Source organism: Elephas maximus, chromosome 8 (assembly GCF_024166365.1).
Source record: "Elephas maximus indicus isolate mEleMax1 chromosome 8, mEleMax1 primary haplotype, whole genome shotgun sequence".
Lineage (NCBI taxonomy): Eukaryota > Metazoa > Chordata > Mammalia > Proboscidea > Elephantidae > Elephas > Elephas maximus.
This window is the reverse complement of record NC_064826.1, coordinates 47,260,029-47,284,683: the sequence shown is the minus strand read 5'-3', so window position 1 is coordinate 47,284,683 and position 24,655 is coordinate 47,260,029. Positions and strand designations below refer to the sequence as shown.

Genomic DNA, 24,655 nt, shown 5'->3' with positions numbered 1-24,655 from the left:
AACTGGCAAAATGCCAAAGTAAAATTCCCCATATTTATGCTGCTATTTCCTGTGGCAACAAAGTTCTCAAAATACAGGAGAGTTTTAGGGGGAAAAAACTGTATTCAAAAGTAAATGGGCTGCCTGTGAGAGTATGGGAAAACAAGAACTTCCATGCAATGTTGGTTGAAAAGAACATTAGCACAACCCTTAAGGAAGGCAATTTAGTAATTACAAACACACATAACCCCTTAACCCCAGAATTGTACTTCTACAAATTTATCCTCCAGATAAAAATGATGTGGGTGTGAAATGATGTATACACATTATTCATTACAACAGTTTATAATAGAAAAAGACTGTAAACAATCAAAGTATCAATAGAGAAGTTAGACAAACTCAGTGACGAACGCTTACTATGTATAGCAGATTGTTTAAGCCACACTATCAAATATGATACTGCTGAAAAACAAATGAGGAAGCTATGTTGTGATATGGCAATATTTTAAAAATATATATTAAGTACAAAAATGTGTCTGCCTGAGACTGTCGAGTATTATAAAGCTGTTTATCAAACTTTAGCATGCTTCAGAATTTTCTGAGGGCTTATTAAAACAGAGATTGCTGGGTCCCAACCCAACAGCTTCAGATTCAGTAGGCTGGGACAGGGTCTGAGAATTTCCGTTTTTATTATGCTCCCAGGTGATGCTGATTCTGCTGTCTGGGGGCCACACTTAGAGGACCACCAATATATGGAGGAAGAAGTATCATGACTGATTAGCATGGAAGAATGGAGAACAATTCTTAGGTTTTTCTGTACTTTATGTACAGGTTTGCGGCACCAAAAAATTTGGTTACAGTGATTAAATACTTTTCTTAGGGATCAAGGGAAAGGATCAGGGATGAAGAAGGAAAAATGCAGTTATCACATAGCAAGAAAGGGAGTTCGGCAGCAAGTGAGAACAAAAAGTACATAAGCTGTGAGAAACAAACCCTCTGCCATCGAGTTGATTCTATCAGGACTCACAGCAAGCGACCTTGTGGGACAGAGTAGAAATGCCTCATAGAGTTTCCAAGGCTGTAACCTTTATGGAAGCCTACTGCCACATCTTTTTCCCACAGAGCAGCTGGTGAGTCCCAACCACTGACCTTTCGGTTAGCTAAACCATTGCGCCACTGGGGCTGCTTGTAAGAAATAAACAGGGCTTAAAATAATTAAATGGTTTTGAGACTAGATTCTAGATAATATGGGGTGGAGGCACTGCAAATAGGAAAAGGAAAACTTTCCTAAATCTCTTTGTATCTCTTAAAACATCAGAAAAACCAAACACTATATAGGGTCGCTATGAATTGGCATCGACTTGACAGCAGTGGGTTTGGTTTTTTTTGGTTTATATGTAATTGGCAAAGACTACCATAAAAGGCTGTTCTCCAAGATTCTTTTAGAAACAAATTCCCATTATAATCATCCATCTGTGTCCTTGTGTATGTGGGTTTTTTTGCTTATGAGTAGTCAGTCATCTCACTTGCATACCTCCAAATCTTATCCATCTTTTTTGAAGGCCTGGCTTCTATAAGGGTTTCTGATCCCCCTCACTCAAAACTCTTTTCCTTTCCAGTTCTTTTTACACTTTGTAGGTAGTTCTTAGAACACTTACTATTTCCTTCTCTTTGTGATCAATACATAAAGAGGATACATCTTACTTCCCCAACTAAGCTGTAACTCTATAAGATTAATATTTGTAATGCCCTGTACCCCTAGAGCATATTAGATGCTCATATGGTGAATACATTAATTTTAGATAAAATTATTCATTCTGGCCAAAGCAGAAGGTGTTATTCTTTTAATACCACATCAAAACTAAAGTCCAAAAAGTGCCTGAAGCACCAAAGATCATCTAACCATATAAAACATAAAGTATCTGCACATATAATTTGGTTTTAACTTCCTGACCACCATATTTCATTGTCTGTAGTGAAGCTGTTACTAAAATAATTAACAGGAAAAAGTAATCTATATAATAGAGAAACATAAGGAGCCCTGGTGGTACAGTGGTTAAAAGCTCAGCTGCTAATCCAAAGGTCAACAGTTCAAACCCACCGGCCACTCCTTGGGACAAAGATGTGGCAGTCTGCTTCTATAAAGATCACAGACTTGGAAATTTGGTGGGGCAAATCTACTCTGTCCTATAGGGTCACTATGAGTCTGAATCAACTTGAAGGCAATAGGTATGGGTATAGAGAAACATGCGGTAATATATTAAGGAGCCTCATTCATGAGCATAGTGCTACAGAATAGACTGTATGATAGTTTCACCCAACACTAATAAAATGGTTCATTTATTAAGCTATATATAATTATTTTTGATTTTTTGTGCATTTCTTTAATGCCTGGCTTTTATAGATTACAGTTGGATTCTCATCTGCTTCTATGCAAAAGTACAGTTAAACGGTATATTTACATAAGTTTACTGATACCCACCACACCCGCTCTTTATCATGTAAGGCTTTTTCTTTTTATTGTGCTTTAAGTGAAAGTTTACAAATCAAGTCAGTCTCTCATACAAAAAAATTTTTTCCCTTTTTTTTTTCTAATTTTTATTGTGCTTTAAGTGAGTTTACAAATCAAATCGGACTCTCATAAAAAAATTTATAAACACCTTGTCCACTCTCTTCATATCCATTCGGCCAGCTTCTGACCCTCTCTGCCATCTCGCCTCCCCTTCAGACAGGAGATGCCAACACAGTCTCATGTGTCTACTTCATCCAAGAAGCTCATTCTTCACCGGTATCATTGTCTATCCCATAGTCCAGTCCAATTCCTGCCTGAAGAGTTAGCTTTGGGAGTGGTTCCTGTCTTGGGCTAACAGAAGGTCTGAGGACCATGACCCCCAGAGTCCTTCTAGTCTCAAGTCAGACCATTAAGTCTGGTCTTAGGAGAATTTGGGGTCTGCATCCCACTGCTCTCCTGCTCCCTCAGGGGTTTTTTGTTGTGTTCCCTGTCAGGGCAGTCATCGTTAGCCGGGCACCATTTGGTTCTTCTGGTCTCAGGCTGGCGTACTCTCTGGTTTATGTGGCCCTTTCTGTCTCTTGAGCTCTTAATTACCTTGTGTCTTTGGTGTTCTTCATTCTCCTTTGATCCAGGTGGGTTGAGACCAATTGGTGCACCTTAGATGGCTGCTTGCTAGCGTTTAAGACCCCAGACGCCACTCTCCAAAGTGGGATGCAGAATGTTTTCTTAATAGATTTTATTATGGCAACTGACTTAGATGTCCCCTGAAAACATGGTCCCCAAACCCCCACCCCTGCTACGCTGGCCTTTGAAGCATTCAGTTTATTCTGGAAATTTCTTTGCTTTTGGTTTAGTCCAGTTGTGCTAACCTCTCCTGTATTGTGTGTTGTCTTTCCCTTCACCTAAAATAGTTCTTATCTACTATCTAGTCAGTGAAAACCCTTCTCCCTCCTCCCCACTCTCGTAACCATCAAAGAATATTCTCTTCTCTGTTTAAACTATTTCTCGAGTTCTTATAATAGTGGTCTTATACAATATTTGCCCGTTTGCAGCTGACTAATTTCACTCAGCAAAATGCCTTCCAGATTCCTCCATGTTATGAAATGTTTCACAGGTTCATCATTGTTCTTTATCAATGCGTAGTATTCCATTGTGTGAATATACCATAATTTATTTATCCATTCATCCATTGATGGGCACCTTGGTTGCTTCCATCTTTTTGCTATTGTGAACAGTGCTGCAACGAACATGGGTGTACATATATCTGTTCGTGTAAAGGCTATTATTTCTCTAGGATATATTCCAAGGAGTGGGATTGCTGGATTGTATGGTAGCTCTATTTCTAGTTTTTTAAGAAAGCATCAAATCGATTTCCAAAGTGCTTGCACCATTTTACATTCCCACCACCAGTGTCTCATACAAAAATTTACATACACCTTGCTATGTACTCCCAACTGCTCTCCCCCGAGACAGCACACTCCTTTTCTCCACGCTGTATTCCCCTGTCCATTCAGCCAGCTTTTGTCCGCCTCTGCCTTCTCATCTCCCCTCCAGACAGGAGCTGCCCACATAGTCTCATGTGTCTACTTCAGCCAAGAAGCTCAATCCTTACTAGTATCATTTTCTATCTTATAGTCCAGTCCAATCCCTGTCTGAAGAGTTGGCTTTGGGAATAGTTCCAGTCTTGGGCTAAAAGAATGTCTGGGGACCATGGCCTCTGGGGTCCTTCTAGTCTCAATCAGACCATTAAGACTGGTCTTTTTAGGAGAATTTGAGGTCTGCATCCCATTGCTCTCCTGCTCCATCAGAGATTCTCTGCCGTGTTCCCTGTCAGGGTAGTCATCAGTTGTAGCCAGGCACCATCTAGTTCTTCTGGTCTCAGGCTGATGTAGTCTCTGATTTATGTGGCCCTTTCTGTCTCTTGGGCTCATAATTACCTTGTGTCTTTTGCGTTCTTCATTCTCCTTTGATCGAGGTGGACTGAGACCAATTGATGCATCTCAGATGGCTGCTTGCTAGCGTTTAAGACCCCAGACACCACTCATCAAAGAGGGGTGCAGAATGTTTTAATAGATCTTATTATGCCAACTGGGCTTTTTCTTTCTTAATTTAGCAAATAAAGCCTATAAGAAAGACATGTTCAGTTGAGTGTATCCTAAACAGACTTGAAAATGTCATATATATTAAAGTCCTTAAATAATTCCACTCCTCTCTCAGAGTTATCGTTCCAAAAGGAAAGTCTCATCACTTTGGCCCCACACTTAAAAGTCCTTCAATGGGTCCAATGCCTCCAAGATAAACTACCAATTCCTTAGTTTAATGATATATAAAATATTTTGAATGTAGCCTGTCCAATTTCCTTTTGTTGCTGTTGTTAAGTGCCGTCGAGTCAATTTCAACTCACTGACCTTATGTGCAACAGAACGAAACACTGCCTGGTCCTGCACCATCCTCACAATCGTTGCCAAGCTTGAGCCTATGGTTGCAGCCACTGTGTCAATCCATCTCATTGAGGGTCTTCCTCTTTTTCGCTGACCCTTGACTAACTAAGAACGATGTCCTTCTCCAGGGACTGATCCCTCCTGATAACATGTCCAAAGTATGCGAGATGTAGTAGTCTCACCATCCTTGCTTCCAAGGAGCATTTTGCTGGTTGTACTTCTTCCAAGACAGATTTGTTCACCCTTTTGGCAGCCCTGTGAGTCGAATCTACTCAACAGCAATGCTTTTTTTTTTTTTTTGGCAGTCCATAGTATATTCAGTACTCTTCACCAACACCACAACTCAAAGGCATCGATTCTTCTTCGGTCTTCCTTATTCAACACCCTGCTTTCACAAGCATATGAGGCAACTGAAAACACCATGGCTTGGGTCAGGAGACCTTAGTCTTCAAGGTGACACCTTTGCTTTTTAACACTTTAAAGAGATCTTTTGCAGCAGATTTGCCCAATGCAATGTGTCCAATTTCCTAGTCTCTTTTTATAACACTCTCTTATTAGAGTTTGATAGTTCAATCATATAGATTATTTTCCACCACCACCAACAGCAGCCCCAACCCCCTAACATCACAATTTTACTTTTTTTGCTCTTGTTACACAGTTAATCGTAGGACGGTGGCTAAAGTGTTATATCCTTTGTGAAGCCTTTCATGAACCCCCGCTTAACCTAGGGGACTCAGCCCCAGCAGTGAGTCTATAATACACTGCTGTATTAACACTTATGAAAAATATTTTCAATACTTGTCTGTCTCCCCTACTAAACTGTAAAACAAAAGAGAGAGACTGGACTGTATTATTTGCCATTATAGAACAGTATCTAAAGTAATGCAAGTCATATTAAAAACAGGTAAACCTGTTCACTCAAAATTTATTTAGCCTTCTCAGACAAGTCTCCTACAGATGTCTCTAATACATTAGAATTTTTGATGAAAACAAAATCTGAGTTTAATATTCTCGTAAGCCAAACCAAACCCAGTGCTGTCGAGTCGATTCCAACTCATAGCGACCCTATAGGACAGAGTAGAACTGCCCCCACGGAGTTTCCAAGGAGCGCCTGGTGTATTCGAACTGCCGACCCTTTGGTTAGCAGCCATAGCACTTAACCACTACGGCACCAGGGATTCTAATATTCACATACTCACTTTATTTTCAAGTTCCAAATTGTTTATTTTCTATTTCTTAAAATAAAATTTGTATTCCCCTAATCCTAAATCAAGGAGCCCTGGTGGCACAGTGGTTAAAGCGCTCCGTTACTAACCAAAAGGTCAGGAGTTCAAACCCACTAGCTGCTCCATGGGAGAAAGATGTGGCAGTCTGCTTCCTTAAAAGATTTATAGCCTTGGAAACCCAGTGGGGCAGTTCTACTGTGTCCTATAGGGTCACTATGAGTCGGAATTGAATAGCTGGGGATGGATTTTTTTTTAATCCTAAATCAATAAACTAATTCTCAAAGACCTCCAAAAGTCACATGCAATATGACTTCTGCTGTTATTAGACCACCTGCTACTGCCCCAAATTCCACAATGTCATAACACTTAAAAAACAGCATCAATTTCATAAGACACCACTTTTCAGTAAATATGCACTGAAGTACATATAAATTTTAAAATTGTACCTTAAAGTAAAATAAAGTGGAATTACTTTAAGCTTAAGAGTTTTTTAAGAGTTAAGGGTGGTAATATTAAGACTATCTAACCCACCCATAAAATGGTATTGCTTTTGCCATTGCTCTGAAAAATCTCTGAGACTTACTGGGGAATACAACTGAATTTTAAATGGTAGGAGGTTTGGCCCACAACTGTCACTCAATAATAAATGTTAAATGAATAACCTCATCTGGTTTTATACTTGAAAATTTTAATCACCTTCAGTCACAAAGATCACTTAATCTTAACACTACTAATTTCACCCTCTCACACAAGTTGCATGATCATCAAACCAAAATAAAGTTTTTTTTTTTTTTTTATCTCAAATAGAAAGTTACAAAATACCAGGCAACAAGCAGTAAAATCAGAGTATAATTACACCAAGACAACATTATCTATAACCCACTGTTCTGAAATTTTTGCATGCATACTTATATATGCATACCATTTAGTCGTTACAAGAAACCCTGATGGCACATCAGTTAAGCGCTCAGCTGCTAACTAAAAGGTTGGTGGTTAGAACCCACACAGCAACTCCACAGGAGAAAGATCTGGCAATCTGCTTTCACAAAGATTACAGCCAAAAAGCCCTATGGGGAAGTTCAACTCTGTCGAATGGTATTGCTGTGAGTCGGAATCCACTCCATGGCACACAACAGCAACACAGTAATTGTTTTAAAAACAAATAAATAAATAACCCAAACCTGTTACCATCAAGTTGATTCTGACTCATAGTGATGCTACAGGACAGGGCAGAACTGCTCCATACGGTTTCCAAAGCTGTAATCTTTACAGAGGAAGGAGCCCTGGTGGCGCAGTAGTCAAGAGCTTAGCTGCTAACTGAAAGGTCAACGGTTCAAACCCACCAGCCACTCTGCAGGAGAAAGATGTGGCAATCTGCTTCTGTGAAGATTACATCCTTGGACACCCTATGGAGCAATTCTACTCTGTCCTATAGAGTCACTGTGAGTCGGAATCAACTCAACTACAGTGGGTTTGGTTTTTGGAGTCTTTACTGAAGCAGGCTGCCACATCTTTTTCCTGACCTTTCGATTGGTAGCCGAGAGCTTGACTAGTGTGCCACCAGGGCTCCCATAAGCAGCTAAAACAACCAAAGGGCCTTTCAACTGCAAAATCTACTTTTAATTCCAAAATACGTAACTCCCCTTAAAACCCATCTTCCTGTTTTTGCTCCCGCTTTGCGCACTGTTGCACTGCTGTATGATAGATTAACTTTGTCTACCTTTTTTTTTCCCCAGAAATTCATAGCTTATAATGCCTCCTCAGTTTAAGTCAGAAATGATACAAAAAGGAGATAAAGTTGAAGTAAACAGTGGCCAATATTATGAATCTTTGGATAATAAGATGATTCTGTACTTTTGCTTCAGTTATTCCCGTATTTGTCTGCCAAGCAAACTCTTTGCTTTCTTCTAGCTCAGTATAGAAATCACCTTGCTGAAATACTTCCTGAGACTAGCACTAGCGCCCACCCCCATCTTCTACTTCCTCCCTCATCTCTACCCACACACAGTCCTTTATAGGCATCTCTAATCTAGGATACATTCCAATGTATAATAATTATTTATATATGCACATATACCATCCCTGCTAGAACATGAATTCCCTGAGAATGCAAACCATATCTTCTTGTTCTATTAATACCAGCACCCAGTGGCACTGCGAGAGAAAGACCTAGTGATCTGCTTCTTCCGTAAAGATTATACAGCATATAGGGCAGTTCTACTCTGTCACATGTGGTCACTATGAGTCAAAAACTGACTCAATGGCATACAACAACATTATCAGTTTAACCATGACACTGGGTGGACTGCATTTGAACCTGGCAACCTTTCAATTAGAAGCTGAGTGCTTAACCAATTATGCTACCCAAGGACTCCCATGACAACTAGTAGCAAATTAGTAGTGTTCTCAGGTGATAATATCCTTAGAAAAGGGATGCAAATCTGAACTGACCAGTATACTTAAGAAATGAATTTTTTTTCTCCCCCTTATACTTTATTTCTACTCCATACTGGGACAGCTTTGAGTCAGAAAAACGAGGGTTCAATTCCTAGTTCCATAAGCTACTAGCAAAGGAAGTCTCCCCGACAGCGGATTCGTAATCCTCCCTAAATGAGTAGAGCAATAGTTCTTAATTTTGAGAATTTATTTTAAAATAAAACTTTGTATATCAGACTATATTTAAAAATAATAAATATGGCAAAATATAAAAACAAAAAAAAAAGGGCAATAAAAAATCAAAACAAGCCTGTAATCACTTTTTGGTTTTAGACAACAAGCAAAAAGCTTTCTTCTTAAAGGAAAAGTTGTCTCCTTGTTAGAAAATGCAGTGCTTTCTCATTTAGGAAGGTGTTGAGCTGATTCTTTTCCCACCGCAAGAATCCCATTTTAATTACCAAGACCACAGAATTGTTTGATCATATATCTTAATTTCATTGAAATGAAGATATCTAATACAGTAAATGGAAAAGTGTTCCCAGGTTTGGTTACTTTTTTACAAAATTAATTGGTACTCACAAGGCCTTTAACCTTCTTTATTGAATACCTCTCTCTCTCTCCATGTAATGCAAGCACTGGTTCCGCATTTTCCAAGTCAGTCTTCATTTCAAATATTATGTATCATTGTCCTCACAGTAAATTAAAACTATCATTCCTGACTATGTCCTCCTTCTAAGTTAAGTGTCTTGACTTTTATTTAAGAAAACATGACCACTTTAGTCCCCCCTTTAGTCTCTGTAAGGAGCCCTGGCAGTAGGAGCCCTGGCAGTATAGTGGTTAAACACTTGCCTTCTAACCAAAAAGTCAGTGGTTCCAACCCACTAGCCACTTGGTAGGAGGAAGATGCAGCAGTCTGCTTCCCTAAATATCCACCCCCCAAAAAAAAACCTTTGCCATCAAAGTCAATTCCAGCTCATAGCGACCCTATAAGACTGAGTAGAACTGCCCCATAAAGGTGTCCAAGGACCAGCTGGTGGATTTGAACTGCCAATCTTTGGGTTAGAGCCGTGGCTCTTAACCGCTGCACTACCAGGGCTCCTGGAAAAGATTACAGCCTTGGAAATCCTATGGGGCCATTTTACTGTCCTATAGTGTCACTATATAGACACTATATAGGGTTTTGTGTTGATAGTGTCACTGGAAACCCTGGTGGTGCAGTAGTTAAGAGCTACGGGTGCTAACCAAAAGGTTGGCAGTTTGAATCCACCAGGTGCTCCTTGGAAACCTATGGGACAGTTCTACTCTGGCCTATAGGGTCACTATGAGTCGGAATCGACCGGACAGCAATGGGTTTGATTTTTGGCAGTGTCACTGGTAACCCTGGTGGTATAGTGGTTAAGTGCTGTGGCTGCTAACCAAAAGGTAGGCAGTTTGAATCCACCAGGCGCTCCTTGGAACTCTATGGGGCAGTTCTACTCTGTCCTATAGGGTAGCTATTAGTCGGAATCAACTCGACGGCAATGGGTTTGGGTTTTTTACAGTGTCACTATGAGTCCAAACTGACTCAATGGGGTTTTAGTCTTCACAGGGGAATGAGTACTCTGCTAAACCCAGAGCCCCAAGGTATGCTAAAGCAATGCATCATTAATCTCATTCTTCCATAATTTATAACATAAATATACAATAAAATTTAGAGTATCAAGTTCCAGCTTTAACATATTAAGCCACAGTAACATCAATTGTCTTTACCTCCAACTAAAAAACAAAGCCCCTCCTCCACAAATCTATTTACTAATAGCATGGGTACAGAATTCTTATTTATCTTTGCAAATATAGCACAGGAAAAGAGTCATTTTTGTAATTTAAGAGAGCTTAATACTTTTTTTTTTTTTTTTTAATATATAGCTACCTCTATATGGAAACAAATGACTTTTTGCTAGGCCAGATTGCCATAAACCTGTGGTCAACAAACCAAACTTTTTTTAAAAGAGAAACCTGCACTTCCGGGTGAACCATTAACTCCTGAGCCCGGTTCAAATTTCATTCTTCCCTTTACCACTCCTAGTGAAACAACTTTTATGAAGTCACCAATAATCTCCAAAAGGCATCAAAATCTCAATATCCTCAATTCCTATAAAGATTTAACACTGATGATCTGCTTCTTTTGAAAACCCCTTTCTTAGATTCCATGAAACAGCTGTCTCTTGATTCTCGTCTTACTTCTCTATTAGTCCTTTCCCGGTTTCCCTTCTGCCTTAATTTATGTGTCCTCCACAGAACAGCTGTCTCTTCCATGTCCTCTCTATCATACCTTTATTTCTAGTCCTTTCTCTTCACTTAACAGTTCCAGATTCAAATTGCTTACTGAGCATCCAAATCAGAGAATCCCTCCTGCAATTCAAACTTAACTAGATACAAAGAAGGTCATCTGATTTTTCAAATGTTTCTATGTCTTCTTTGTTATTTTCATGGCATCTCTGCCCTCCTTTGCCATTCAGGCTTAAAATCCAGTAGTTTCAGACTTCTCTCCCTTATCTGTCCATCTGCTTCCTCTCATATCCAATCAGTTTAAAATTCTGGTGAGTCCACCTCAGTAAATCTCTCCCAAATCTGGCCCTCACTTTTTAATTCCACTTAATTTTCTTTTCTTCAATTACACTGTCTTTTCAATTAGAAAATGAAAAGAATTAAGAAACCCTTTGAGTGAGCAAGGAAAAAAGAAGGGAAATTTGGCCGGCATAGCAAAATAAATAAATAAATGCCAAAAAGGAGAAACAGAAGAAATATTTATCTTAATTAAACCATGTACATAAAACACCCTGCCCAACACCTGGAATACAACATAACTTTAAGTATGTAAACGATGAGATGAGGTACCTGAGACTTCTTAACAGATAAGAAATTTAAGGGGAAATTTTTAATTAGCTGCCTCAGATTAGCCAATCTGTTATTCAAACTAGCAGATACCAACATACCTTTATTTGGATATTCAACTTCTGCCCAACTTTTTTTACTTTTAAAGAACATTTTAAACCCTTTTGCCAGTGCCCTAAGACTTTGGTGTCATACCTGAATATGATATTTGAGATCTCACTGCGTATTACCAGCTCCAGTTCCTGTTTAAAAACTCAGAAAGCTATTTTAATTGTACATTACAAGTTTATTTAGACTGTAGAGTATTAAATCCTGGGCCAAATTCTAGAGCAGTAAAATAAATTCTCCTTCAGGTCTCTGGATGACGCAAATGGTTTGTGCTCAACTACTAACCTAAAGGTTGGTGGTTTGAACCTATCTAGCAGCACCATGGAAGAAAGGCCTGACAATCTGCTTCCGTAATGATTACAGCCAAGAAAACCCTATGGAGCAGTTCTACTCTGTAACACACAGGGTCAGTATGAGTTGTAATCGGCTCAGCGTAATGGGTTTGATTTTACTATACATCCGAATGCTTGAAAATTGCCTGGCAAATTAGAAAACAAGCTTATAAGTTCTATTTTTTCACCTTCCCATTTTTAAATCACCAAGTCTAGTAACATAAGGATTACTATTAAGCCATCCAAGAGCCCTGGTGGTGCAAACAGTTAAGCACTCGGCTGCTAAAAGAAAGGCTGGTGTTTTGAACACATCCAGCAGCTCTGGGGGAGAAAAGCTGGCGATATGCCTCCCTAGATTACAGCCAAGAAAACCCTATGGGGTAGCTCTACCCCATCACATGGGTCATTTGCTATGACTTGGAATCAACTCAACAGCACCTAGGGAAGGATCACGGCATCTATTGTGTCAGATGCCAAAAAAAACTGTCTAATGCAAGGTATTTGTGTATTATGATATAAAAAATTAAGTGTCAATAAAGAATCTGCTTTAATGCAATCATTACCATTTTACAAAAGGAAGGAGAGAGATCAAGTAGAGAGAAAATAAAGTTAGGTTGCTGAACTTTTGTATCCAGAATTAAGTTTTAAATTCTTAACAGGAAAAATAGTTTGGCAGCTCCTCATTCCTGGTATATTCCCAAGAAAACTGAAATCATATGTCCACACAAAAACTTGTACACAAATGTTCATAGCAGCATTATTCATAATAGCCACAAATAGGAACGCAAATATCCAGTAACTGATGAACTTACAAACAAAATGAAGTATGCATACAGTGAAGTATTATTCAGCCATAAAAAAGAATAGAGTACTGATGCATGCTCAACACAGACAAACCTTAAAAGACATTATACTAAGCAAAAGAAGTCACATAAAAGGTCCTCTATTGTATGAATCCATTTATATAATAACATCCAGAATAGGCAAATCAGTATCAGCAGAAAAGAAATCAGTGGTTGACAGGAGGTTGGAGGCAGAGGGAAATGAAGTATCGCTGCTAAAGAATACAGGGTTTCTTTTACCAGTGATGAAATGTTCTGGAAATAAATAGTGGTGATAAATGTGTAACATTTGGCATGTGAATTATATCTCAAAAAAGCTGTTATAGGGAGCCCTGGTGATGCTGTAGTTAAATCTTTCATCTGTTAACTGAAATGTTGGTGGTTTGAACCCACCAGTTGCTCCACAGGAGGAAGATGTAGCAGTCTGCTTGCGTAAAGATTTAAGCCTTGGAAACCCTATAGGGCAGTTAAACTCTGTCCTGTAGGTTCACTATGAGTTGGAATTGACTCAACAGCAATGTGTTTTTTTTTTAAGCTGTTATAAAATTTTTCTTAAAAGGTTAGGGGATATTGCCAATAATAATCATTGGCAGCTTCAGAGCTGGCAGATCAAGGCAGATAAAGCCCTACCTTGTATATAAGGATTATTCATTCTCTTAAAATTGAACATCACTCAGCCTTTATTCTTTACCTTGGACCTTTCATTGGGACATTAAACCCACAGGGTTAAACACAACAAGAAATGTAGGATCTGGCCTAAACATGAGTAACATGAGGAGATTACAAATGTAACAATTAGTTCAATTAAAATTTGGGGGCAATGAATTTAGCACATACCTTTTTCAGGAAGGATAAAGTTAGCATGGGTAGGAGAGCTAAAACTATGCAGTTTTTAAACACGAGTTGATGACCAAACCACAGCAGTAAAGTTAGACAACTGATCCGGAAGACTAGATATTTAAGAGTAAGGTAAGTAGAAAACAAAACCAAAACTTGCTAACAAGTCAATTCCGACTCATAGTGACCCTATACGGCAGGGTAGAACTGCCCATAGAGTTTCTAAGTAGCGGGTGATGAATTCGAACTGCCAAGCTTTTGGTTAGCAGCCTGAGCTCTTAACAACTGTGTCACTGGGAGTCTATGATAGAAAACAGGGGGAAAATATTAGTAAGCCATCTCAGATTAGGGTAAAGTCTAAATTCTGTAACTCTAACTCAGGATCACTAAGAAAGACTAAAACAAAAGAATTAAGTTTAAGCATGGACAATCAGGCAAATAAATATTCCTAAAGTTTTGGTATATTCCTCTGAGAAAACGAGTTGAGGGTTGTTTTTGATACTTAGCATACCAATTCCTTGAAAAAAGGATTTCATTTTGGCATTATCACAGACTTGGTCATGAAAGGTCAGGCCACACTACTGCGAAGATATGTGTACCCCAAGTTACTGAGGGCATGATTTGTCTTCAACTATCTCTTTGTAATGATAAGCATCCTCCTTTGTTACAAAACATAAAAACAAGACAAAAAAAAAAAAAATCCAAACATCAGTCATAATAAAACTAAGTCCTACTAATATACAATTATCAAGATTTACACACTATTTTTAATAAAGATACAAATTTTTACAAAATGGAAATATATAACTAAAAATATCTTACAACATAGCTTAGAATAAGTTTCTTATGAAAAAAAAGATACTTTAGAGTCTCAATCAAAATAAGCCAAGCTTTTAAATAAAAGGTTTGACATTTGGACAACTTTCAAATCCATGGTCAAAGTCACAAAAGAAAGCTTACTAATATTATCTCCAGCAGAAACTTTATCTAGACAAGCGGAAGATATGTCAATCTGTGTGGCAATCTTCGAAGAAAAATGATAGATAACTGAAACTTCAGATGACTATAAAAGCTATTGATTAAACTGGAATTATTAAGTCACATCTGTCTTATATGATTGGAGGCATTTTATTTTGAGAGTTAAAGTTTTGTTTTATCATGATTGTTTAACTTTTATAAACTGACTGGTACTTCTCTTTGGGCTAACCAACCAGTTGCCATCCAGTCAATTCTGACTCATGGTGACCTCATGTGTGTCAGAGTAGAACTGTGCTCCATACGGTTTTCAATGGCTCATTTTTCTGAAGTAGATCTCCAGGACTTTCTTTCCAGGCACCTCTGGGTGGACCTGAACATCCAACCTTTAGGTTAGCAGCAGAGCGTGTTAACATTTGCAGCACCCAGGGACTTCCTCTGTGCTAAAGATGGACATAAAGAAACACTCTGTTTAGTTGTTTTGGAGTCCCTGGGTGATGCAAATGGCTAAGGCACTCAGCTGCTAACCAAAAGGCTGGAGGTTCAAGTTAATTCATGAATTAATAATTACAATTTTTTTAAAAATCTGCTTTTAGATTTGCTTACTTAGTGGATTCAGATATTTATAATAAAAGGGAAAAGTAAAAATTAAATTCAACTATCTCCTCCATAAGTATGACTACTTTCATATCTTTGCTAGGTACTGTTTTTAGGTGCTACAGATACAGAGATGAACAGGACAAAATCTCTGCCCTCATGTAGCACAGATTACCAAGGTATGTCCTAGTCATATAGTATTTATCATATCCTGCTCTTATAGCCGATATTCCTTTACACATTTTATCCCATCACTACCACAAAGCTGCCACCCAAGACTGTAATTCTCTGTCTAGTAGAGATAATACCTTGTATGTCTTTTTATTCTCTCATAGTATCTACTGTCTTCCACGTATCACATATTCAATAACAAGGCATGTTTTGGTTATCATAATGGGCACTGATAATCATATTCAAAGCATCACATAGTGAATTGGATACATCGGTTCAATATAACTAAATTAATATAGTTTATAAAACTGGAAAGTATACACTTAAAATGCTACTTGAAATTTGATCTTTGTGGTTTACCATCATATCGACATATGAAACTGATCAAGAAGTGAAGTGTAACTTGACAGAAACAATTCACCTAAAGTAATGTCACTTTGTCCTAAATAATATATCTGAAGACACTGTTTTTGTTTCACTTCTTTATTATATTACTTATAATGTCACTAAGGTAGGCTTTCAATCTTTTACCATCATGGAAAAATTGTGCAGAATAAATGGGTCTGATAATACACATATATAAAAAACCCATCCACATATCCTTGGGGATGAGGTATATATATGTGCATGTGTATATGCATACATATATATATATATACATTATATATGCAAATGTTAAAGTTTTTTTTATTTATTTATAAAGACAATATATGCTATGCTAAAACATTCAAACCATACTGACAATTTGTGTCAGAGGTCTTCAACACCACCCCCAGGTTTGAGATTTACTGACAGGACACACATGACTTTGCATATAGTCGTACTCAGAGCTATGATTTATTAAACTAAAGGATACAAAGCAAAATCAGCAAAGGGAAAAGGCACGTGAGTCTGGAAAAAAAAAGCACAAGCTTTTAAGTGTCCTCTCCCAATGAAGTCACAGAGGTGTGACAACACGTGTGAAGTGTTGTTTACTAGGGAAGCTCATTAGACGTTCTGTGCTCAGGGTTTTATCACACAGGCACCCTCTGCCTAGCAGTAACAAAATTCCAGACTCCCAGAAGGAAAGCAGGTGTTCAACATAAACCATATTGTTTGTAAGTTCAGGCACACAGTGAGCCAATCTCACCACTTCTGGGAATTGTGGAAACCCTTCCGAAATCTAAGTTCCCAGATATCAGCCAAAGGCCAACCTTAAAAGCAAGCCTAAGGATTGCAGAATCAGGCTTGTTAACTCTTTTCTGCACACAATTATAAAATGCAAATGCAAAACCCTGTCTCCCTCCTCCATATTCCTCCCCCTTGAGGTAGCCAAACATGTTAAACCTCCTTACTAATAGATATTTTTGTTTGTTTCACAAAAATTACCACAACTAACATAGTTGGACACAGTACTTTATGCATAAATATTTACACACAGTATTTCTAAGGAAAGATTTCTAGAAGTAAATATGCTGAGTCAGAAAGTAAGCACATTATCAATCCTATCAGAACTGACCAAACTGCCTTCCAAAAGAGGCTTCACCAGTTTACTCTTTCATTGACAGATTCAGAATACCAGTTTCCCTATATCCTAGCCAACATTGCTATTACCAATTTCTGAATTTTAGCAAATCTGGTTGCGAAGAATGGGAATTCCAGAACACTTAATTGGGCTCATGAGGAACCTGTACATAGACCAAGAGGCACTCATTTGAACAGAACAAGGGGATACTGCCTGGTTTAAAGTCAAGATAGCATCCTTCATCATACTGATTCAATCTGTATGTTGGGCAAGTAATCCGAGAAGCTGGACTATATGAAGAAGAATACAGCATCAGCATTGGAGGAAGACTCATTAGCAACCTATGATATGCAGATGACACAGCCTTGCTTGCTAAAAGCAAAGAGGACTTGAAGTACTTACTGATAAAGATCAAAGACCACAGCCTTCAGTACAGATTACCCCTCAACATACAGAAAACAAATGTTCTCACAACTGGACCAAGAAGCAACATCATGATAAATGGAAAAAAGACTGAAGTTGTCAAGGGATTCATTTTAATTGGATCCACAATCAACACCCACGGAGGTAGCAGTCAAGAAATCAAGTGACATATTGCATTGGGCAAATGTACTGCGAAAGACCTCTTTCGAGTGTTAAAAAGCAAAAGATGTCACTTTAAGGACTAAGGTGGGCCTGACCCAAGCCATAGTATTTTCAATTGCCTCATATTCATGCAAAACCTGGACAAGGAATAAAGAAAACTGAAGAAGAATTGACACCTTTCAATTATGATGCTGGTGAAGAATACTGAATATACCACAGACTGCCAAGAGAAAAAACAGCCAGAATGCTTCTTCTTCTCACATGCTTTGAGCATGTTATCAGGAGAGATTAGTCCCTGGAGAAAGACATCATGATAGATAAAACAGAAGGTCAGCAAAAAAGAGGAAGACCCTCAAAGAGATGGACTGACACAGTTGCTGCAACCCTGGGCTCAAGCATAGCCACAATTATGAGGATGGCACAGGATGGCGCAGGATCAAGCAGTTTTTCATTCTGTTGTACATAGGGTCACTATGAGTCAGAATCAACTCAACGGCACATAACAACACGGACTGCCAAAAGAACGAACAAATTTGTATGGAAGAAGTACAACCAGAATGCTCCTTAGAAGCAAGAACGGAGAGACTTCATCTCATGTGCTTTGGACACGTTATTAGGAGGGGCCAGTCCCTGGAGAAGGACATCATGCTTGGTAAGGTAGAAGATCAGCAAAAAAGAGGAAGACCCTCAACGAGATGGATTGACAGTGTCTACAACAATGGACTCAAACTTACCAATGACTGTGAGAATGGAGTAGGACTGGGCAGTGTTCCATTCTGTAGTACATAAAGTTGCTATGAGTGGGAAACAACTCGATGGAACCTAATACCACTTATTGGCTAGAATATATCATAAATGACAAAGACCAAATCTACTTTTACCTGTGGAGAACGGGTAATTATTCTTGCAGAGTAAATACACTATGTATTATATACAACATTATTTGTGTTATCTATTAAATATGCTATGGAAATTTAATATGCTTCCAAATTCTATGGAAGTAAAGAAGAGGAAAGGTAAGGACGTAATACCTTTTATCTGTCAAACTCAATTTCTTTCATCAACAGTTTTTTGCCAAATCATACCTTATCATTTAATGATTACCACTCCCAATCTGCCCAAATTGCTATGCCTTAAAAAGAAAAGGTTCTGGGTGGTTTTACCTAATAGCTTAGGTTCTAATGCTCCCAATGCCCCCAACAAGCCAAAAGATAACTTTGGCATCTGTTTCCTCAACTGTAAAATGGATATAATATTCATATTCATTGGGTTGTGGTGAGAAATAGATGAGATTGCATTAAGAACATAACACATAAATTGGTGCCAACTCAACACCCATAGCGTTTTTGAATAAATTCCTTGATTCCATAATCTCTGGGCATTAAGACAGCTCTGTTTGCAAGGGTCAACCACCTTGCTTTAGAGGTGAACGCAAGGTAAAAAAGTAGCACAAGCTGGCATAACTGGATATCCATCTGCAAAAAAATGAAACAAGACCCATACCTCAATCCATGCATAAAAACTAACTCAAAATGGATCAAAGACCTAAATATAAAATCTAAAACAATAAAAATCATGGAAGAAAAAATAAGGACAACGTTAGGAGCCCTAATACATGGCATTAACAGTATACAAAACATTATAAAGAATACAGAAGAAAAACTAGATAACTGGGAGCTCCTAAAAATCAAACACCTATGCTCATCCAAAGACTTCATCAAAAGAGTAAAAAGACTACCTACAGACTGGGAAAAAGTTTCAAGCTATGACATTTCTGATTAGCGCCTGACCTCTAAAATCTACATGATACTGCAAAAACTCAACTGCAAAAAGACAAAGAACCCGATTAAAAAATGGGCAAAACATAGGAATAGACACTTCACTAAAGAAGACATTCAGGTAGCTAACAGATATATGAGGAAATGTTCACGATCATTAGCCATTAGAGAAATGCAGATCAAAACTACAATGAGATTGCATCTCACTCCCAATAATATAAGGCTGCCAATAATCAAAAAAACACAAAATAATAAATGTTGGAGAGGCTGTGGACAGATTGGAACACTTATACACTGCTGGTGGGAATGTAAAATGGTACAACCACTTTGGAAATCGATTTGGTGCTTCCTTAAAAAGCTAGAAATAGAACTACCATATGATCCAGCAATCCCACTCCTTGGAATATATCCTAGAGAAATAAGAGCCTTTACACAAACAGATATATGCACACCCATGTTTACTGCAGCACTGTTTACAGTAGCAAAAACATGGAAGCAACCAAGGTGCCCATGAAAGGATAAATAAATTATGGTATAGTCACACAATGGAATACTATGTATCGATAAAGAACAGTGATGAATCTGTGAAACATTTCATAACATGGACGAACCTGGAAGGCATTATGCTGAGTGAAATTAGTTGCAAAAGGACGAATATTGTATAAGATCACTATTATAAGAACTTGAGAAATAGTTTAAACTGAGAAGAAAACATTCTTTTGTGGTTACGAGAGGGGGAGGGAGGGACAGTGAGAGGGGCATTCACTAATTAGATAGTAGATAAGAACTACTTTAGGTGAAGGGAAAGAAAGCACACTATACAGAGGAGGTCAGCACAATTGGACTAAACCAAAAGCAAAGAAGTTTCCTGAATAAACTGAATGCTTCGAAGGCCAGCGTAGCAAAGGCAGGGGTCTGGGGACCATCGTTTCAGGGGACACCTAAGTTAATTGGCATAATAAAATCTATTAAGAAAACATTCTGCATCCCACTTTGAAGAGTGGCGTCTGGAGTCTTAAACGCTAGCAAGCATCCATCTAAGATGCATCAATTGGTCTCAACCCACCTGGACCAAAGAAGAATGAAGAACACCAAGGACATAAGGTAATTACGAGCCTAAGAGACAGAAAGGGCCATATGAACCAGCAACTACATCATCCTGAGACCAGAAGAACTAGATGGTGCCTGGCTATAACCGATGACTGCCCTGACAGGGAATGCAACAGAGAACCCCTGAGGGAGCAGAAGAGCAGTGGGATGCAGACCCCAAATTCTCATAAGACCAGACTTAATGGTCTGACTGAGACTAGAAGGACCCCGGTGGTCATGGCCCCCCAGACCTTCTGTTGGCCCAGGACAGGAACCATTCCCAAAGCCAACTCTTCAGACATGGATTGGACTGGACAATGAGTTGGAGAGGGATACTGGTGGGGAGTGAGCTTCTTGGATCAGGTGGACACTTGAGACTATGTTGGCATCTCCTGCCTGAAGGGGAGATGAGAAGGTGGAGGGGGTTAGAAGCTGGCAAAATGGACACGAAAAGAGAGAGCAGAGGGAGAGAGCGGGCTGTCTCATTTGGGGGGAGAGTAATTGGGAGTGTATAGCAAGGTATATATGGGTTTTTGTGTGAGAGACTGACTTGATTTGTAAACTTTCACTTAAAGCACAATAAAAATTATTAAAAAAAAAAAAAAAGTAGCACGAGGTCGCAAAGTAAAGGGTACAGAAATGGGAGGAGTCCAGGGTTAAAAAAGGAAAGAATGACACTAAATCAAATCAGCAAACTAGTTTTTTGACCTGTCTCGTGTCTACCTCCCAAATTCTCTTCTCCCTAAAATGACTACGGGTTTAACTTTCTGGGCAACTTATATATGACCGGATTTCATGAACAAGGGCAATTCTCCCAGTGCTTTAAAAAACAAAATAAAACCCATTCTCAATAGCTGTCTGAACTCTCTTAATAATATCTTCCATTTATCGGGGAAAAAAAAAATGGAGATTTGTCCCACCCTCTTCCCAGTGCCTTTGACAAAGTCACCCATGACCTCCAATCACCAGATTCAGGTTTAATTCCAAACTCTCATTTAATCTCCTCAATCTAACTTTACCTCTACACCCCCATCTACACCCCCATCTAGGTTCTCCTAACTCTCCAGCACTGAGAGCTTATCATTCTCAACCAGACGCTTAAATGTCCCTATTATTTGTGTTCCCTGTGATTCTCAGTATATATTCTTTATCTAAGAAATCTCATCCCCTTCCATGAGTTCTATGGTCCCCATACACAAAAAATTCTCAATCTATGGGGACAACAATGGCCTGAGATCTGAATTCTTCAGTATTACCTAGATATCTTCTTCTGACTTTATTCAAGACAATTCAAACTCAACACATTTAAAATTGAGCTCATTACCTAATACCTCAAACTCATCTTTTCTTCTGTTTATCTCAATCACTTAGTGTTCAAGTTAGTTTGAATAAGTTCTTCTTTACCCTCCATCTCACGAAGTTTTATTAATTCCACCTCAGAACTGCCTTCAAAATTCACCCGTTCTCTTCATATTCACGAGAAGCCCTGATGGCACAGTGGTTAAAGCACTTGGCTGCTAACCAAAAGTTGGTGATTCAAACCCCCCAGCTTCTCTGCACGAGAAAGATTTGGCAGTCTGCTTCCGTAAAGATTTACAGCCTCAGAAACCCTACGGGGCAGTTTTACTCTATCCTATATGGTCGCTATGAGTCAAAATTGACCTGATGGTAGTGGCTTTTCTTCATATTCACTGTCAATACCTTTAGGCCTTCCTCCATGTTGAACTACACCTTGTCCTTATTTATCGACTATTTTGTTATTTGACATTTTCCATCTACAAAAACAGTAAAAAACCTACTATCTGACTATTTTGCACATTAATAACATACATCTGGCAGTAAAGAATGCCAAGGTGCAAGGCAAGAGTAATGCTGGATTTGAAAGTTAAGGTTATATGTTAACTTGGCTAGGCCGTGATTCTCAGTGGTTTGGCAGTTATGCAATAATTTGGTAGTTATGTAATGATATTAGTCATCTTCCATTTTGTGATCTGATGTGTTCATCCTCCATTTTTTTCATAACACCAGTTTCTCTTAATGAGCTAGTCCTTGGAACCTAACCATTCATGTCGATAAGTGAGGAGAAGGTGCATTGGAATAGCTAAGTGGCCTTTGCTTCTGTTCTTACCCTCTATAATCTATTCTCTACAAAGCAGCCAGAGTGATCCTGTTAAATATAACACCATACCTCAGAGGAAAACCCAAGGGGTTCTAATCTTATTTAGAGTAAAAGCCAAGGTCTTTACAATAGCCTACAAGAACCTAGACAATCTGCCACAACCCCCAGGCCCATCTCAAATCTCCTATTAATCTCTTCCTTGCTCATTCTACTCAAGGAACCCTGGTTTTTTTGATGTTCCTTCAACACTTTTTCCTCAGGTCCTCACACACTTACTGTTCTTTCTGTCTCAAATGCTCTTCCCACAGATAATTTCTTTCCTATTTCAAGTCAGTTCAATGTCCTAACCACCCTACATAATAACATCTCCTATCCCTGCCATGTGGTAAAGTGGTTATATTAACAGCCTATTCTTAACCCTCCTTATATTAAAACCACATTTGACTTTGCAGTTTTCCTGACTTATAAGGTAGAATTTATTTTTCAACCCCCTAAAGTTGTGGTGGCATTGTGATTTGCTCTGGCCAACAGAATGTGGCAAAAGTGATGGTGTGCCAGTTCCAAGCCTACACAGGCCTTATGTATCCCGTCATTTGCTTTTGCATCTCTGCCACAGTAATGAGAATGTACCCTGGCTAGTCTGCTGGGGAATAAGAAACATGTAGAGCAGGGACAAGTAACCCCAGTCATCCCAACCACAGCCAAGCTAGATCTGTTGACAGCTAGCCCACCCCCAGAAATCTGAATGAACCCGGCCAAGATCAGCAAAGCTGCCTACCTGACTGCCCATAACACATAAAAACATTTATTGTTGTATGCCACTGAGGTTTTATCTCCCTTTCCTCCTTACTCAACTTTATTGTTCTTCATAGCACTTGTTATCTGGCCTACTACGTATTGTTTCTTGGGTTATTCTTCAACTCTTGCCAGTAGAATGGAAGCTCCATGAAAAGCTGTATTCCTCAGGGTCTGAGTTAGTGACTGACACATAACAGGATTTCAATAAATATTGTCTGAATAAATAAAAATGAGTATGATACACAAAATTAATATGATGATTTAATGAACTATTTGGACCTATGTATCTTTGTTAGAACTCTGTACTATAGAGCCGCTATGAGTCGGAATCAACTCAACGGCACTAGGTTTTTTTTTTTTTGGTTTATCTTTGTTAAATATCATTTTAATCTATAGCTGTCTTTAAACTTAGAACCAGCTCTTTGCGTCACTATTTCACAAAGTGTTAAAATCAAGATTTTTACAAAATAATAAGCTTTACTGAGCAAATATGCTTTTCGTACCATTAATAAATTTAATTTAAAAAAATTTAAAAACATTATTTGTATCAACTTTATTTCATCCTTTTCTAATTTCAATTTTTTGTATACATTTTAGAACAGATTTTAGTATAGTAGTGCAAGTGTACAATTCATAAACGAATGACTATATAAAGAGAAGGTACAAGCTCAAAAACTTTTACTAAGAAAAGTATGTGATCAAAAGTCTGGTGATTCTGAATAAACACATAAATTGTGGTACATACATACAGTGGAATACTACATAATGATAAAGAAAAATGATGAGTCTGCAAAACATCTTATAACATGGATGAATCTGGAGGATATTATGCTGAGTGAATTAAGTCAATCAGAAAAAGACAAATATTGCCTGATACTACTTTTATAAAGAGCCAAAAATTGGTATACACACAGAAAGCAAAGTTCTTTGATGGTTACCAGAGAGGGAGGGGAATCACTGGATAGTAGACACGTGTTAATTCTGATCATGGGAAAGGCAATACTCGATACAGGGGAAGTTATAACATATACAATTTTGCAACAACAGTAGTAACAAGCAAAACATATGTGAGTGGTCACATAAGTAGATATGTATGCTATATGGACACGGGAAGGCAAATGGAAGTACATGTTCATTCATATACAATGTATTTTGGACATATATGTATATATGTTTGTATGTGCTGCATATATATTCATATATACAATAAAGCACCTAAGAGCACAGTTATGGATACTTCCTAGACATATCCAAACACCTTGTGGGATTGATTTACTAGGTTTGAAGGCTGAGGACCATAGTCTTGTGGGACAACTAGGTTAACTGCCATATCTTAGCTCATAAAGATTATGTTCTACATCCTAGTTTGGTGAGTAGCATCTGGGGTCTTAAAAGCTTATGAGCAGCCATCTAAGATACAACTATTGGTCTTTTCCTGTCTGGAGCAAAGGA

At 38.4% G+C, this 24,655-nt stretch overlaps 1 protein-coding gene and 1 long non-coding RNA gene across 2 annotated transcripts in view; one reads left to right on the top strand and one right to left on the bottom strand.

Annotated features, from left to right (window-relative positions):
* The window catches only part of PTPN12 (protein tyrosine phosphatase non-receptor type 12), a 119,381-nt gene that overhangs the window by 60,376 nt on the left and 34,350 nt on the right, over nucleotides 1-24,655 (bottom strand). The window lies entirely within an intron of this gene.
* The window catches only part of LOC126082012 (uncharacterized), a 35,855-nt gene continuing 22,739 nt past the window's right edge, over nucleotides 11,540-24,655 (top strand). The window contains exon 1 of the long non-coding RNA XR_007518486.1: nucleotides 11,540-15,338. This is a non-coding gene — a long non-coding RNA (uncharacterized LOC126082012). The remainder of the gene's footprint in view (nucleotides 15,339-24,655) is intronic.